A 15,814-nucleotide genomic window follows, 5' to 3' on the forward strand; every position below is an offset into this window, starting at 1 on the left:
CTTTGGGGCCCACTGAGGGGTCAGTGATGTGGGCCAATACAGACTTACACTATATTTCCAAAAGAATTCACTCACCCATCCAAATCATTGAATTCAGGTGTTCCAATCACTTCCATGGCCACAAGCGTATAAAACTGAGCACCTAGGCATGCAGACTGCTTCTCCAAACATTTGTGAAAGAATGGGTCATGATAGGATGCCACAAGTCCAGTTGTGAAATTTCCTCCCTACTAAATATTCCACAGTCAACTGTCAGTTGTATTATAACAAAGTGGAAACGATTGGGAACGACCGCAACTCAGCCACGAAGTGGTACGCCACGTAAAATGACAGAGTGGGGTCAGCAGATGCTGAGGCGCATAGTGGGCAGAGGTCGCCAACTTTCTGCTGTCAAATGCTACAGACCTCCAAACTCCATTTGGCCTTCAGATTAGCTCTAGAACAGCGTAGAGAGCTTCATGGAATGGGTTTCCATGGCTGAGCAGCTGCATCCAAGCCTTACATCATCAAGTGCAATGCAAAGCGTCGAATGCGGTGGTGTAAAGCATGTCGCCACTGGACCCTAGAGCAGTGGAGACGTGTTCTCTGGAGTGACGAATCACGCTTATCCGTCTGGCAATCCGATGGACGAGTCTGGGTTTGGCGGTTGCCAGGAGAACGGTAATTGTCTGACTGCATTGTACCAAGTGTAAAGTTTGGTGGAGGGGGGATTATGGTGCGGGGTTGTTTTTCAGGAGTTGGGCTCGGCCCCTTAGTTCCAGTGAAAGGAGCTCTTAATGCTTCAGCAGACCAAGAGATTTTGGACAATTTCATGCTCCCAACTTTGTGGGAACAGTTTGGGGATGGCCCCTTCCTGTTCCAACATGACTGCGCACCAGTGCACAAAGCAAGGTCCATAAAGACATGGATGAGCAAGTTTGGTGTGGAAGAACTTGACTGGCCTGCACAGAGTCCTGACCTCAACCCAACAGAACACTTTGGGACGAATTAGAGCAGAAACTGCGAGCCAGACCTTCTCGTCCAACATCAGTGTCTGACCTCACAAATGCGCTTCTGGAAGAATGGTCAAAAATTCCCATAAACACACTCCTAAACCTTGTGGAAAGCCTTCCCAGAAGAGTTGAAGCTGTTATAGCTGCAAAGGGTGGCCAACATCATATTAAACCCTATGGATTAATAATGGGATCTCACTCAAGTTCATATGCGTGTGAAGGCAGAGGAGCGAATACTTTTGGAAATATAGTGTACATACAACACTAGAAACAGTGAATTAGAATGATCACAATATCTTCATGGTACACAATTGTTTTCATGGCTCTTTGAAATGTCATTTAAACACTACAGTATATCTGAACCTGACTGCCAGAATTCAACTTAATGTGCACACCAATACATCAGACCTGTAGGTCTTTGGTTTGTTAAGTGTTCATCTGTTAGGACAGTGGTTTATATAGAGCCATGACACTCAAAGAACCACTAGCATGCTAACATGTTTTTTTTCATGGTGAAATGGTTCTTCAGATTGATGGAGAAAATGGTTCTATGGCTGACAATGTAACAATTAAGTACATTAAAATACAGACCCATATAGAACCATACACAACACTTTATATTACAGTTAATACAGCACTACCAGGATCATTAAATTGGGGTTGGCCTGTACTTCCTCTTTTAGGACCCCCAGTCACAGGTGGCCTTTGAAAGGATAGAAAGGATTTGATCTCACCATCTCATTTCCATAGTACAACAGTCAGCTGGTTGTGCCACCTGGAATATCCTACATTGTACTTATGTTCTGTGTCCAAAAAATGTTTACACTGTTTTAAAAAAGGTTTGTTTTAAGTAATATTGCTAGCTTAAATGTTTAATTTAATTAAATATCATAAGTTTCATGGTTCTCTAACTTAATGTCTGATGTTCAATAATGAAAAAAGTTTAAGGCTGCAACAAATAATTTTAAATTACCTTAACTAACCCCTTAATCCCATTAATCCCTGTTTAAAAAGAAATGATTGTCATTTAGCTGGACTCACAGCTGATCTTTGCCAGAAGTGGGGAAGATTTGTTTTGAGACATGAGCATTTTTAATGTGTGGGCCGCCTTTGGCTCACACACCAGTGCTGACAGTGAACTATATCTTTGCAAAAAGTGGTTACATCCACAATACCCAATAAGTCAGCACTGCAGATATTAGTTAAAGATACTAAATACATGAAAAAACACAACATTTGTTGTTGTTTTTTTGTTTTACCTAATGAAATGTTTTTGTAAATATGCTTATTGCAAATTTGGTGCTTTCCAAAAAAAGTTGAGACAGGAGCATGTTTACCACATTTACCACTTTTCCTTTTAATTTCAAAAAATAAACATTTAGTGCCTTCAGACTTATAACGTTTATTAATTGCTGTTGAATGGAAAAGTGGTAAATGTAGTAAACATGCTTCTATCCAGTTCTGAACACAGAATTTTTTGACTTCCGCTGTGCATAGTAGAGTCTTAACTTGCTTTGTGAAAGCATCGACAGAAAGTGTTTACTGATAAGAGTTTGTCAATTTTCGAGCCTATATGGTGACATCAGTCACAGAAACATGCCCATGTTTTTGATGCGCCACATGAAGGATCAAAGGTCACAGGCATTCAGTTGTTTTTCAGCCTTGCCCTTTACACACAAAGATTTCTCTGGATTTTCTGAAGTTTTTGATGTTATTATGCACCATGGATGGTGAAACGATGAATGCAGAGTGAAAAGTTTTTTTAGTAAAAATAGTTGAATGATGAGCTAAATATAATCTGGTTAACGTCAAAAAAAGCCAGTTCTATTACACACTTTTATAACCTAAGAATAGCTCAGCCAGGTGGCAATGGAGTCCCTGTTGTTACTGAATAATGAGTCTTAGTATGTAATAAGCTTGAAATTTTTAGGGGTTAAATAATGTGTTTGAATATTACAGTTTTAACTATTTTGATTTAAAAGGGCATTTATTAGGATTACGTCTTTTTGATTTCTGCAACAAGAAAAAATTACTTGAACATGTATTACATTTGTACAATTGAAATTTGATCTGCTTATAGAAAATCAGAATAATCCTGATATGGTCTCATCCAGAAGTGCCCTCACACAATTATCTTTTGAAACAACTCAGCCCCTGCCCTTGCAAAGGTCTGTGCATACCACTGCCAAGATCTGTTCTTTCAGCTGCTGACAATCAGACACTTACTCATGCCTTTGTCTCACCAAAAAAGCAGCTCAATTTTCTACATCTTCTAATTTTCTTATTCTTTCTGTCTGTGTTCTTTTTTTCATTTCAGTGAAGGTGTATTAGGTGATATGAGGGATAATGTATTGTGGTTTGGATGTCACTTTGCTCTCCTTGTGTTCAAAGCAAACTGAAGGTGTGTGAGTTTTTGTAAACTTGTTGGGTTAATCAAAGGGTCTTGGAGCTCCATGGATCCCCTGTGTTTCACACCTTGCTTGTATGCATTAAATAAATGTTAATTTGTAAACACTGGAATTCAGTTGCTGTGATTCCTGATTAGAATAATAAACTGGATAAGATGTTTTAGTAGTGGTCATGCTAAAAGTTAATTAATTAATTAATTAATAAGGGATGTGGAGCTCAATGATCTTCGCTGGGAAAGCCTGTCGGTACCTATCTCATGTTTGCCTCATAATGGATGAACATTAACAATCTGATGTCAGGATATGGTTCCAGGGATATTCTTGTATGTACTCACTAATTAGACCCTAACGCTTCCTGGATCGGGGTCCATTCCTGGATCAGGGCTTTGTCGTGGCGGAAGGGCTTGTGTGATTTAAGGATCAGAGCCAAGTCGTTGGGAGCAATATGCTCCTGGTAGGGTCTCCCAGGGCGAACAGGTCTGGAGTGAAGACCCAGACTAACTTGATCCAAAAGCCCTCCATGAAAAATGGACACGGACAATTGTGTACCCTGCCTGGGAGAGGGTCACTGGGACCTACCCCTGGAGCCAGGCCTGGGGGTAGCATTCCTCGGCAAGCGCCTGGTGGCCGGGCAGCCCACATAACCTGGCCGGGCTCAGCCCGAAGTGGCAACGTGGGTAGACCATGTAGGCCCACCACCCGCAAGGTACAGCATGGGGGAACGGTGCAGTGCCGTATAGGCAGTGGGAGATGGCGGGGAGGCCCTTGCCGGCCTAGGCCCTTGCGACAGAAACTGGCTCTTGGTGCATGAAATGTAACCTCACAGGCAGGGAAGGAGCCGGAGCTTGTGCGGGAGGTTGAGAGGTACCAACTAGATATAGTTGGGCTCACCTCCACCCACAGTGTCAGCTCTGAAACCAAACTCCTGGATAGGGGTTGGTCCCTTTCCTACTCAGGGGTTGCACAGGGTGAAAGGCGTCGGGCTGGTGTGGGGATACTCACGAGTCCCTGGCTGGCGGCCGTGCAGTTGGAGTTTGTCCCGGTGGACGAGAGGGTCGCCTCAATGCGAATTAAAATCACAGAGAGGAAAACTCTGACTGTTGTGTGTGCTTATGCACCAAACAACAGATCGGAGTATTCAACCTTCTTGGAGTGAGTGGGTGGGGTTCTGGAAAGGGCCCCACCTACAGACTCCATAGTCTTACTGGGAGACTTCAATGCTCATGTTGGCAATGACTGGGAGACCTGGAGAGGTGTGATTGGGAAGAACAGCCTGCCTGATCTAAACCCGAATGGTGAATTGTTATTGGACTTCTGTGCCAGGCATAGATTGTCCATAATGAACACCAAGTTCGAACACAAGGATGTTCATGAGTGTACATGGTACCAGAGCTCCTTAGGTTAAAGGTCAATGATCGACTTTGTTGTCATCTCATCTGACACTCAGATGAAGAGAGTTGCTGAGCTGTCAACTGATCACCATCTGGTGGTGAGTTGGATCAGATGGCAGCGAAGACTGATGGTCAGACCCGGTAGGCCCAAGTGAATAGTGAGGGTGTGCTGGGAATGACTGTTGGAGGCCCCTGTTCGGAATGATTTTAACTCCCACCTCCGGGAGAGCTTTCTCATGTCCCAGAGGAGGTAGGAGTCTGAATGGACCCTGTTCAAAACCTCCACTGTGGAAGCTGCCAGGCTTAGCTGTGGCCAAAAGCTTGTGGGTGCCTGTCAGGGCGGCAACCCAAGAACCCCCTGGTGGACACCGGTGGTGAGGGAGGCCGTCAAGCTAAAGAAAGAGGCCTTTAGGGACTGGATGGCCCAGAGGACTCCGGACTCAGCAGATAGGTACCGACAGGCAAAAAAGGTGGCAGCGGTAACGGTGTCGGAAGCAAAATCCAGGGTGTGGGAGGAGTTTGGTGAAGCCATGGAAAAAGACTTTCAGTCAGCCTCGAGGAGGTTCTAGACAACTGTCTGGTGACTCAGGAGCGGTAGGGGTGGCTTCGCCCAAGCTGTATTCAGCAGGGGTGGAGAAACTCTGACTTCAAATGAGGATATTGTTGGTCGGTGGAAGGAGCACTTTGAGGAACTCCTTAATCCGGGGGACATGCCTCCCCCACGGGAGTCAGGGCCAGAGGCTTCTAGCGTGTCAAGCTCCATTTCCCTGGTGGAGGTCACTGAGATAGTTGGCAAGCTCTTCAGTGGCAAGGCACCGGGCGTGGATGAGATTCGTCCGGAGATGCTCTGGATATTGTGGGGCTGTTGTGGCTGACACGCCTCTGCATTATTGCATGGACCTCGGGAACAGTACCCTTGGACTGGCAGACCGGGGTGGTGGTCCCTATTTTTAAGAAAGGGGACCGGAGAGTGTTTGCCAACTACCGGGGTATCACATTGCTCAGCCTCCCTGGGAAAGTCTATGCCAAGGTGCTGGAAAGGAGACTTCAACCGATAAGTGAACCTCAGATTGAGGAGGAACAATGAGGATTCTGTCCCGGCCGTGGAACAATGGACCAGCTTTTCACCCTCTCACAGATTGTTGAGGGGGCATGGGAGTTTGCCAACCCAGTCTACATGTGTTTTGTGGACTTGGAGAAGGCTTACGACCGTGTTCCCTGAGATATCTTGTGGGAGGTCCTCCGGGAGTATGGCGTGCCGGGGTTACCACTCTGGGCCATTCAATCTTTGTACTCCCAGAGTGAGAGCTGTGTTCGTATACTCGGCATCAAGTCAGACTCTTTCAGTGTTAGTGTTGGACTCCGCCAGGGTTGTGCCTTGTCTCCACTCCTGTTCGTGATATTCATGGACAGGGTGTCAAGGCGTAGCCAAGGTCAGGAGGGCATTATGTATGGAGGCCGGAGGGTGGCGTCTCTGCTATTTGCAGATGATGTTATTCTTTTGGTTGGATCACATGGATGCCTCCAGCGCTCACTGGAGTGGTTTGCAGCTGAGTCTGAAGCGGTTGGTATGTGGATCAGCACCTCCAAGTCTGAGTCCATGGTCCTAGCCTGGAAAAGGATGGCATGCCCACTCCAGGTAAGGGGAAAGGACTTGCCCCAGGAGTTTAAGTATCTCAGGTCTTGTTCACGAGTGATGGGAAGAGGAATTGTGCAGACTGTAGTGGTGAAGAGGGAGCTGAGCCATAAGGTGAAGCTCTCTGTTTACCGGTCGGTCTCCATCCCGACCCTTATCTACGGTCATGAGTTGTGGGTAATGACCGAAAGAATGAGATTGTGAATACAAGCAGCAGAAATGAGCTTTCTTCACAGGGTGGCGGGCTACACTCGACTTGATATGGTGAGGAGCTCAGGCATCCAGGAGGAGCTCGGAGTAGAGCTGCTACTCCTCCACATTGAGAGGAGCCAGCTGAGGTGGTTTGGGCATCTGATCCGGATGCCCCCTGGACGCCTCCCGGTGGGGGGTGTACCAGGCACGGCCTACCGGGACAAGACCCCGGGGTTGTCCTAGGACCCACTGGAGGGATTATATCTCCAAGTTGGCCTGGGAGCGAGGCTATTCTCTGCTATCCCAACTGCTACCGTGACCCTATCTGGACTAAGCAGTTATGATGATGATGATGATGATGATGAGTTCAGCATGTTAAGCTGTTTATCTCATAATGGATGAACATTAACAATCTGATGTCAGGATATGGTTCCAGGGATATTCTTGTATGTACTCACTAATTAGACTCAGGGAAGATAAAATGTCACAAAGCTCAGAAAAACATTACAAATGTATTGTAGGAAGTGAGATAAGGTATGGGGTTTCAAAGAGGACTGTTATTATAGACAGAGGGCTGAGAAAGTCTCAATGAAAAAAGGCAAACAGCTCCTCCTACCTGACACCAGCGTTTCTCTGTATGAATCATATGACAGCCTTTTCCTTCAGTTCACTCTAGAGAACATGTTTCCACGGATCCAGAGTCCAGCGGTGGCCTACTTCACACCAAGGTTTCTCAACCTGTGGGCTGCGGACCACCAGTGAGCTGTGAAGAACCTCTAGAGGTCCATGGGCCTATACTCAGGGGAAGGCAGTAGTTTGTAGTGGGTTGGTAAAGTCACAAAAACATAAGTGGAAAAAATTTTACAAATTATATTGGTTATAATTTGAACATGTTTGGTTCTCATATTTTTAATTAACTTAATAATTAAAAATATGAGAACCAAACATGTTCAAATTATAACCAATATAAATATTATTAGAGACGTACAAATAAAAACACTGGTGGAGTAGACTAAATAAACATCATCAGTTTGAGACAACACAGCTAAGAGGCGCGCGATGCAGACAGTTAGTTCCTTAGGGCGCTTTCACACCTGCCTTGTTCGGTGCGGACCTATCACACTTTTTCTTTAGTTTGCTCAGTAAAAAGTGTAAACACTTTACCCGTATTTGGGTCTGCAACAGAAAGCAGAACCGGTTCGGCAAATTTCTGAAATTTCACAAACTGACTTGTGACATCTTGCAACAGTGCCACGTTTAAAGTCACTGAGCTCTTCATTCATTATATTGCCAGTGTTTGTCTATGCAGAATGCATTGCTATGTGCTTGATTTATACACTTGTTAGCAAATGGTGTGAATGCAATAATTAGAAGTCCACATACTTTTGGCCATATATTGTATGTGGAAAAACTAACTAAGATGCTTGTCTAAATATTCTTTTTCAAAAAAGTATGACAGGAATTAAAAGCATTCTGTATAAGTTGAGCTTCTTATTTTCATATCTGTATGTATACAATCTTATGCAAAAGATTGTGTTCTTCTGGTGAAATAATATTTAGATTTTAAAGTTTATACATTTGTTTAAAGTTACACATAATGCTTTATTTTGAAAGAAAAGCTTCAATATGTTTATTTTAAAATTGTAAAAAATTATTCCTACAAACCACAGAGCGGTTAAAGCTTGCTAAAAGAGAGAGTCTAATAACAGATAATACATTGTGGTTTGGATGTTACTTTGATCTCCTTGTGTTCAAAGCAAACAGATGGTGTGTGAGTTTTTGTAAAGCGTCTCAGAGACTTTGTATCACTGGGCTCCAACTCTAAGAGCACAGTAGTAGAGAGCTGTATCTGCCAGTATTAGCTCTCTAACAGTGAATGCAGTGGATGACCAGGATGTAGTTGATGAAAATCTGTGGTCTGCTGTATTACTACCACTCCATCCTCGAGCCTCTTTAAACAGTAAATACTGTAGAGCTCTGTTAGGATACAGTCTGTACCAGTAGAGTCGAACCCCTGAACTACTTGTTTCATAAGTGCATGTCAGTGTAACAGATTCTCCCTCTTTTCTAACAACATCAGTCTCCTGATCTACCGAAGGTCCAATTTGATCAGCACCAAACACACCTGAAAGAAAAGTACAGAAAGTGTATTTCAAATTATAATAAAACGTCACTATCCAAAATTGTTAAGTGCATCTCAGTGAGTACCTGATGTGATGATGAGAATGATGAGGAGGTTTCTCTTCATTGTGAATATGATCAGATGGAGTCAGTAGTGTGTTTAAGCTTTCAGTGCTGTAATGCTGATCTGTGTGTTAGTGTGAATCTCTCTGAAGTGAGTGCAGTTCTGAGAAACTACAACAGGAAACTCCTGCTCTGGGGAGCTGCTCCACTGTGCTTTCTGTCTTTGGAGAAGGAAGCACAGACATAGCAAGCATATACACCAAAAAGACAGTAATAAATGAATAAATCACTTTACAGAATGAGAAAAAAGTGTAAAATAATATTCAAGCTTGCAGATAATACAGCTTTTTAGCTCCATTGGCTAAGCATGAATGAACACTATAGATGTTAATATAGCACAACCCAGATAGTTTGGGATCTGTCTCATTGTATTTAAAGTCCACTTTACTGAATATAGTTTTAGTACATCTTTTAATTCAACTAATACACTGACAGAGATTCTTTGAGGTTCTTTATTTTTAGACAACTGATGTCTCCTCTGAATAGATGAAGAGAATGGAAAAATTTAACTGAGTCACTGTTAAGTTTAAATACAATTCATAATAATCATCTGTGTAAATTGATTTTAAAGAATTGGTAAGTTTCTTTTACATATAAACTACTACTACTACTACTACTACTACTACTAATAATAATAATAATAATAATTTGTAGATATTTCATGATTATGGGCATGACAGCCTAGGTTTACATACATATCAGATTTAGATATGTATGTCAGATCTTTATGTCAGGTGCAAATAATTCGGTGCAAACTTCAATTTGTGGCTACAGCTCTTGAAACACACCAAACAAAGTTTAATTATGCAAATGCTACTATTTGAATAATCTATTATACCCAGTAATACTAATGATATAATGATTACTGGATATTAGTGATTGGGACAGTCTAAATAACATCAACTGCAGTGGCAAATGGCAAAAACTGTGCAGTGCTTTTTAATAGGGACCAAAAAAGCAGTGATTTTACCCAACCTGAAGAGTTCTGATTATTCAAGAGGTTTTTGTACAGTGTGTCATTTCACTTCAGCTTCCTCTCAGGATTGTACAACCCACTGATGCACAAAACATTCTGTTTCACCACTTTATTTTTCCCCTTATATTTAAGATTTCCACAATTACATCTTTGTGCGTGAAGAGGAAATAATGTTTGATTGTTTTACCTCATAAACAGCACAATACAGCGCTGTAGTACCACAAACCCACTGAGTAGTAGTGAGAAGTAGTAGTAGTGATTCACTTAATAATGGATTTGTCATCATGAGTTCATAAAAAAAGCTCTTTACAGTAAGTCAAATCAGTTGGCTCAGCTCATCAATAAGGCTCTTTCAGCTCCTAAATGGCTCTTTACACAGTAGCAGCTCTTTTTCTAAATAATTTATTTGTGTGTTTTCACATGAAGTTATTATACCTCCCACTTAACTAATTATCATAAATTGTATGTATATTATATATAAAATAAATAAATAAATAAATGTGAATCTATCAAGACCCTACAGTGAGAGGACAAAAACAAATCTGACTAGCAGAGCTAAATTTGGCTCTACAAGTCAGATGCTGATGAGTAGTTATACCACATTTTGTAAAAGCACATGGACTGCATGTGATCAGTACTGTATGAAGTAAGGTAGGACATTATGCAAGCTTGAGTGAGTTTAATTAGGGGAAATCCAAGAAAAAAATGAGAACTATAACAAAAGTCTGAAGAATTATATGAAAAACACCAAGAACAAAACAAGCAACATACTATGAATGAAGGGTTTCCAACATGATGGGGCAGTCTTTAATGATTTCCTGAGTGTTCATCGGTCAGTTTTACACGAAAGATGTAAACACACACATAAATACGCCTATTACATATAGTGAGAGGTAGACGTGTTTCTCAACCCATTTTCATAGCCTCATAACGCTGGATGTGAGTCACGTATGATCTCAACATAAAATGGGATTTAAAAGACAGAGTCTACAGATTCAGAAAATGTTTGAAGCGCATTTCTATGCTGTTTTATCGTAAAGATAGAGAAACGTACATAGAAATAATGATTTTGATGCGCAGGTGAGTTCATGGACCCCAGAGGGTTAAATAAGGCAGAAATCTTTCTCAATGCTGCTGAGTACAATTTTAGAAGAAATCTGCCCTCTACTGAAGGATCTATTTACACCTCCATGTATGAAGAGAAACTCTTGCTACAGTCAGGTTCATAAAAAATTAATATCTAGAAAGTTATTTTATTTAAGCTGACTACCACAGCATACTGGAATTGAAATTAATTATTATGTGCTGAAAGAGTCCCTTATAGAAAAGAAATACACAGGCATGTATTTTTTAAATGTGTGACTTACAATTTCATTTCCAAAAAAGGTTGGGATGCTGTGCAAAATGTAAATTTAAAAAAATAATAATAATAAATGATGTGCAAATCATTTAAACCCTATATTTCATTGAAAATAGTACAAAGACAACAAATCAAATGTTGAAACTGAGAAATTTTATTGTTTTTTGAAAAATATATTCCAATTTTGAACAACACGTTCCAAAAAGTTGGGACGGGGATATGTTTACCACTGTGTTTCATCAAATCCTCTTTTAACCACACTCTGTAAGCGCTCGGGAACTGAGGAGACCAACGGCTGTAGTTTTGAAAGTGAAATGTTTTCCAATTTATTTAACATAGGATTTCAGGTGCTCAACAGTTCAGGGTCCCCTTTGTCGTATTTTTCATTTTATAATGTGCCAAATGTTTTTAGTAATGACAAGTTTGGACTGCAGGCAGGCCAGTTTAGCACCCAGACTCTTTTAATATGGAGCAATGCTGTTTTAATACATGCAGAATGTGGTTTGACATTGTCTTGCTGAAATAAGCCTTCCCTGAAAAAGACGTCATCTGGATGGCAGCATATGTTGCCAACACATGTATATATCGTTCAGCATTAGTGGTGCCTTCACAGATGTGCACGTCACCCATGCCATGTGCACTAATGCACCCCTATACCATCATGAATACTGGCTTTTGAACTGTGCACTGATAACAAGCTGAGTGGTCTTTAGCCCGGAGGACACAGTGTCTATGATTTCCTAAAAGAAATTCACATGTTGATTTGTCGGACCACAGGACACTTCTCCACTTCCCCTCAGTCCATTTTAAATGAGCTTGGGCCCAGAGAAGGTGGTAGCGTTTCTGGATCCTGTTTGTATATGCTTTCTTCTTCGCATTTAAGAGTTTTAATTAGCATTTGTGGTTGCAGCGCCGAACTGTTTTCATTGGGAGTGTTTTTCAGAAGTTTTTCTGAGCCCATGCAGTGATTTCCACTACAGAATCATGTCTGTTTTTAATGCAGTACTGCCTGAGGGCCCAATAATTATGGCCAGCCAATATTAGTTTTGGCCTTGTCCCTTATGTACAGAGATTTCTCCAGATTCTCTGAATGTTTTATTGTTATTATGTAATGTAGTTGACGAAAAGCAAATTTCTTTACTATTTTACATTGAGAAACCTTGTTTTTGAATTTGGTTGTGCAGTCTTTCACAGAGTGGTGAACCCCTCCTCATCTTTAGTTCTGAAAGACTCAGCCTCTCTGGGATGCTCATTTTATGCCCAATCATTTTACTGACATTTTGCCAATTAACCACCAGGTGTTTTTTTAGCATTACACAACATTACCAGCCTTTTGTTACCCCATCCCAACTTTTTTGGAATGTGTTGCTGGCATCAAATTCAAAATGGGCATAAATTTTTAAAAAACAATATAATTTCTCAGTTTCAACATTTGATATGTTGTCTTTGAATCATTTGCAATGAAATATAGGGTTTAATTGATTTGCATATCATTGCATTTTGTTTTTATTTATATTTTTCACAGCGTCCCAACTTTTTTGCAAATGGAGTTGTACATTTCAAAATTTCAAATGCATTGTTTCATTTTAAATTATGTTGGAAACACTAAAGTACATTAAGCACATAATTATATTATGTACATTAAATACATAATTAAAAAAACCCTTCAGATATTTTCAAATGCATTTGAAAAATACAGTTCCCATCTTTCCATATGAGATATGATTGGCTTACAAGCTACAAGGTCTAATACGATTGGCCAAGGTGGGAATGAAACTTTTACTCATTGCTAAAAGAAGATTTCTGTCTCCTCATATGTTGTGTTATAAAATCTCTGGCAGCACAGCTGAGCTAAATACCCAGAATATAAACATTTAAGTAACATTTAGGGGGGCTAATGCTAAACCTGGCCTAGTGATGCCCCTGACTCTGTCTGGTGTCAAATGCATTAGAAACTTTAATAATAACTGACTTCAGCAGTATAGTTTGAAGGAATGTGAGCTGCTTCAGATGGTTCTGAGGCCTTGTGGTTGAATATAAAGAGGAAGTATGTCTGCTGTTTGAGGGAAAGAGCAGTAAGGAGGCTGTGGTGTTATATGTGAAATATGACCTCACAGAAACATTTCTTGTTGATGATGGAGTCAAAAAAACTGAACAGTACTGCCATTTCTTAAAAAAAAACATTTCTACCTAGGTTAAAAATGAAGCTGCATTCACAACCCAAGGGATGTTTGTGGAAGCTTCATCACATGCTTCAGAGCCTCCAACACCTCTTTGAAAAATCTTCAGAGTAGACAGGGTTATGGGTTGCCCTGTTTGTCCCCCCACTACACTACACTACACTATATTGTACTGAGATTGGTCTGTTGTCAATGTTCTCCTATGAAAAGCATGTTCTGGGTCGACAAGATGCAACATACATGTTAATACAATCTGAAATATGGAGTTGTGCCAAAGGCAGGGAAAGCAGATTAATTTTTCTGACAGATTTTGGTGCATCTCTAAAAAGATATGGGACTTAATCACCCCTTGTGGCTAGTCAAAATGGAGGACAAGAGCATGAGGCAAAGCACAAGAGCTAAATGCTTTACATTTCATTGATCTACTTGATCTCAGGTAAAAGCAAAGAAATAAATTAATTATTAATCAGTTTCATAGTGATCTGAAACTTGCAAATACACCATACTTTACCAACTTCATTTCAAAGAGATCATTTATAAGCAGTTCATATAAATACTGATTTTATACTTTCACAATGAGTATTTTTAATTTGCAATATTCATCCACAATATTACACTTACAGGCACAAAACATATGCAATACATCGGGAAATATAACCCATCATCAGCATCATAATATTCCACCTTGTATCATTTGGTCAGTTTGTTTGCTTATCTGCTTGGTTCCTTACAACTCCTTATAGTAGTGTCATTAGCTTGATTATAGCTATTAATCAAACATTGATCTCTTGTGATTAGATAATACTGTCATGTAATTCTACTAATGTTAGTCTAGAGTTTGCATTTTATTTAATTTTTAATATTAAATAAAATATTGAATTATTTTGTGTTACATTGTATTGAATATTTGATTATTTAATATTGATTACACTATACACACATTTGTAACATAAATAATAATTTAAACAGCTCATTCAGTTAACACTAGCATGTTTTTTTAAGCCAATTAGCCCCCATCACAATGTGCACTAAGCTTCTATCTGACTTTTTTTTGTTGTTGTGTGAAACTACGTAAGAACAGATAATACATTGTGGTTTGGATGGTACTTTGATCTCTTTGTGTTCAAAAGAAACAGAAGGTGTGTGAGTTTTTGTAAAGCGTCTCAGAGACTTTGTATCACTGGGCTCTAACATCTCTAAGAGCACAGTAGTAGAGAGCTGTATCTGCCAGTGTTAGTTCTGTAACAGTGAACTCAGTGGAATATCTGGATGTAGTAGCCACAAATCTATTATCTGACGTATGCTGGCTATGACTCTCTTGTCGAGCGCCTTTCCGCAGTAAATACTGTAGAGCTCTGTTATGATACTGTCTGTACCAGTAGAGCCAAAGATATTGACTACTTGATTCATAAGAGCATTTCAGTACAATAGATTCTCCCTCTTTTCCAACAACATCAGTTTCCTGATCATTTGGTCCAATTTGATCAGCACCAAACACACCTGAAAGAAAAAAAAAATTAGCAGAGAAACAATATTAAACATTTTTCTGAAGTATCATTTTACAATTTTTTTCAAAGCTCATCTTCACAGTGAGTACCTGATGTGATGATGAGAATGATGAGGAGGTTTCTCTTCATTGTGAATATGATCAGAAGGAGTCAGTAGTGTGTTTAAGCTCTCAGTGCTCTAATGCTGATCTGTGTGTTAGTGTGAGTCTCTCTGAAGTGAGTGCAGTTCTGAGAAACTACAACAGGAAACTCCTGCTCTGGGCAGCTGCTCCACTGTAATTTCTGTCTTTGCATGAGATCAAAGCAGAAATAAAAGTTAAACCACAAGCATAAACTAAAACAAGTGAACAACGATTAAATGCATGGCAATGAAAAAGAAATAAAATAAATGCATTTGTATTTAGGAGTTAATTCAACAGTGCATTTTGTATGTCACAAGTGGCAGATACAAGATTATATACCCAGACACAAACCAGGAGATTTTTTTTGAAACCTCAAGTCACTTTACCAGACATATCAATATACACTATATAGGCAAAAGAACTGGGAAACACATCCTAATTATTGAGTTCAGGTGTCTTTCAGTCTCAATAGACAAACACTGGCAGTAAAATAGGTCGTACTGATGAGCGCAGTGACTTTAAACATGCCACTGTCATAGGATGCCACCCCTGCCACAAGTCAGTTTGTGAAATTTCTGTCCTGCTAGATCTGCCCCTGTCTACTGTAAGAGCTATTATTTAGAAATCAAAGCACCCCGGAACAACAACAGCTTAGCCACGAAGCAGTAGACCACACAAACTCACAGAGTGGGGCTGCCGAGTGCTGAAGTGCACAGTGTCTATCCTCTGTTGAATCACTCACTAAAGACTTCCAAATTGCCTCTGGAAACAACATCAGCAAAAGAACTGTGCATCAGGAGCTTCA

This window comes from Colossoma macropomum, unplaced genomic scaffold (assembly GCF_904425465.1).
Source record: "Colossoma macropomum unplaced genomic scaffold, Colossoma_macropomum, whole genome shotgun sequence".
In the NCBI taxonomy this organism is placed as follows: domain Eukaryota; kingdom Metazoa; phylum Chordata; class Actinopteri; order Characiformes; family Serrasalmidae; genus Colossoma; species Colossoma macropomum.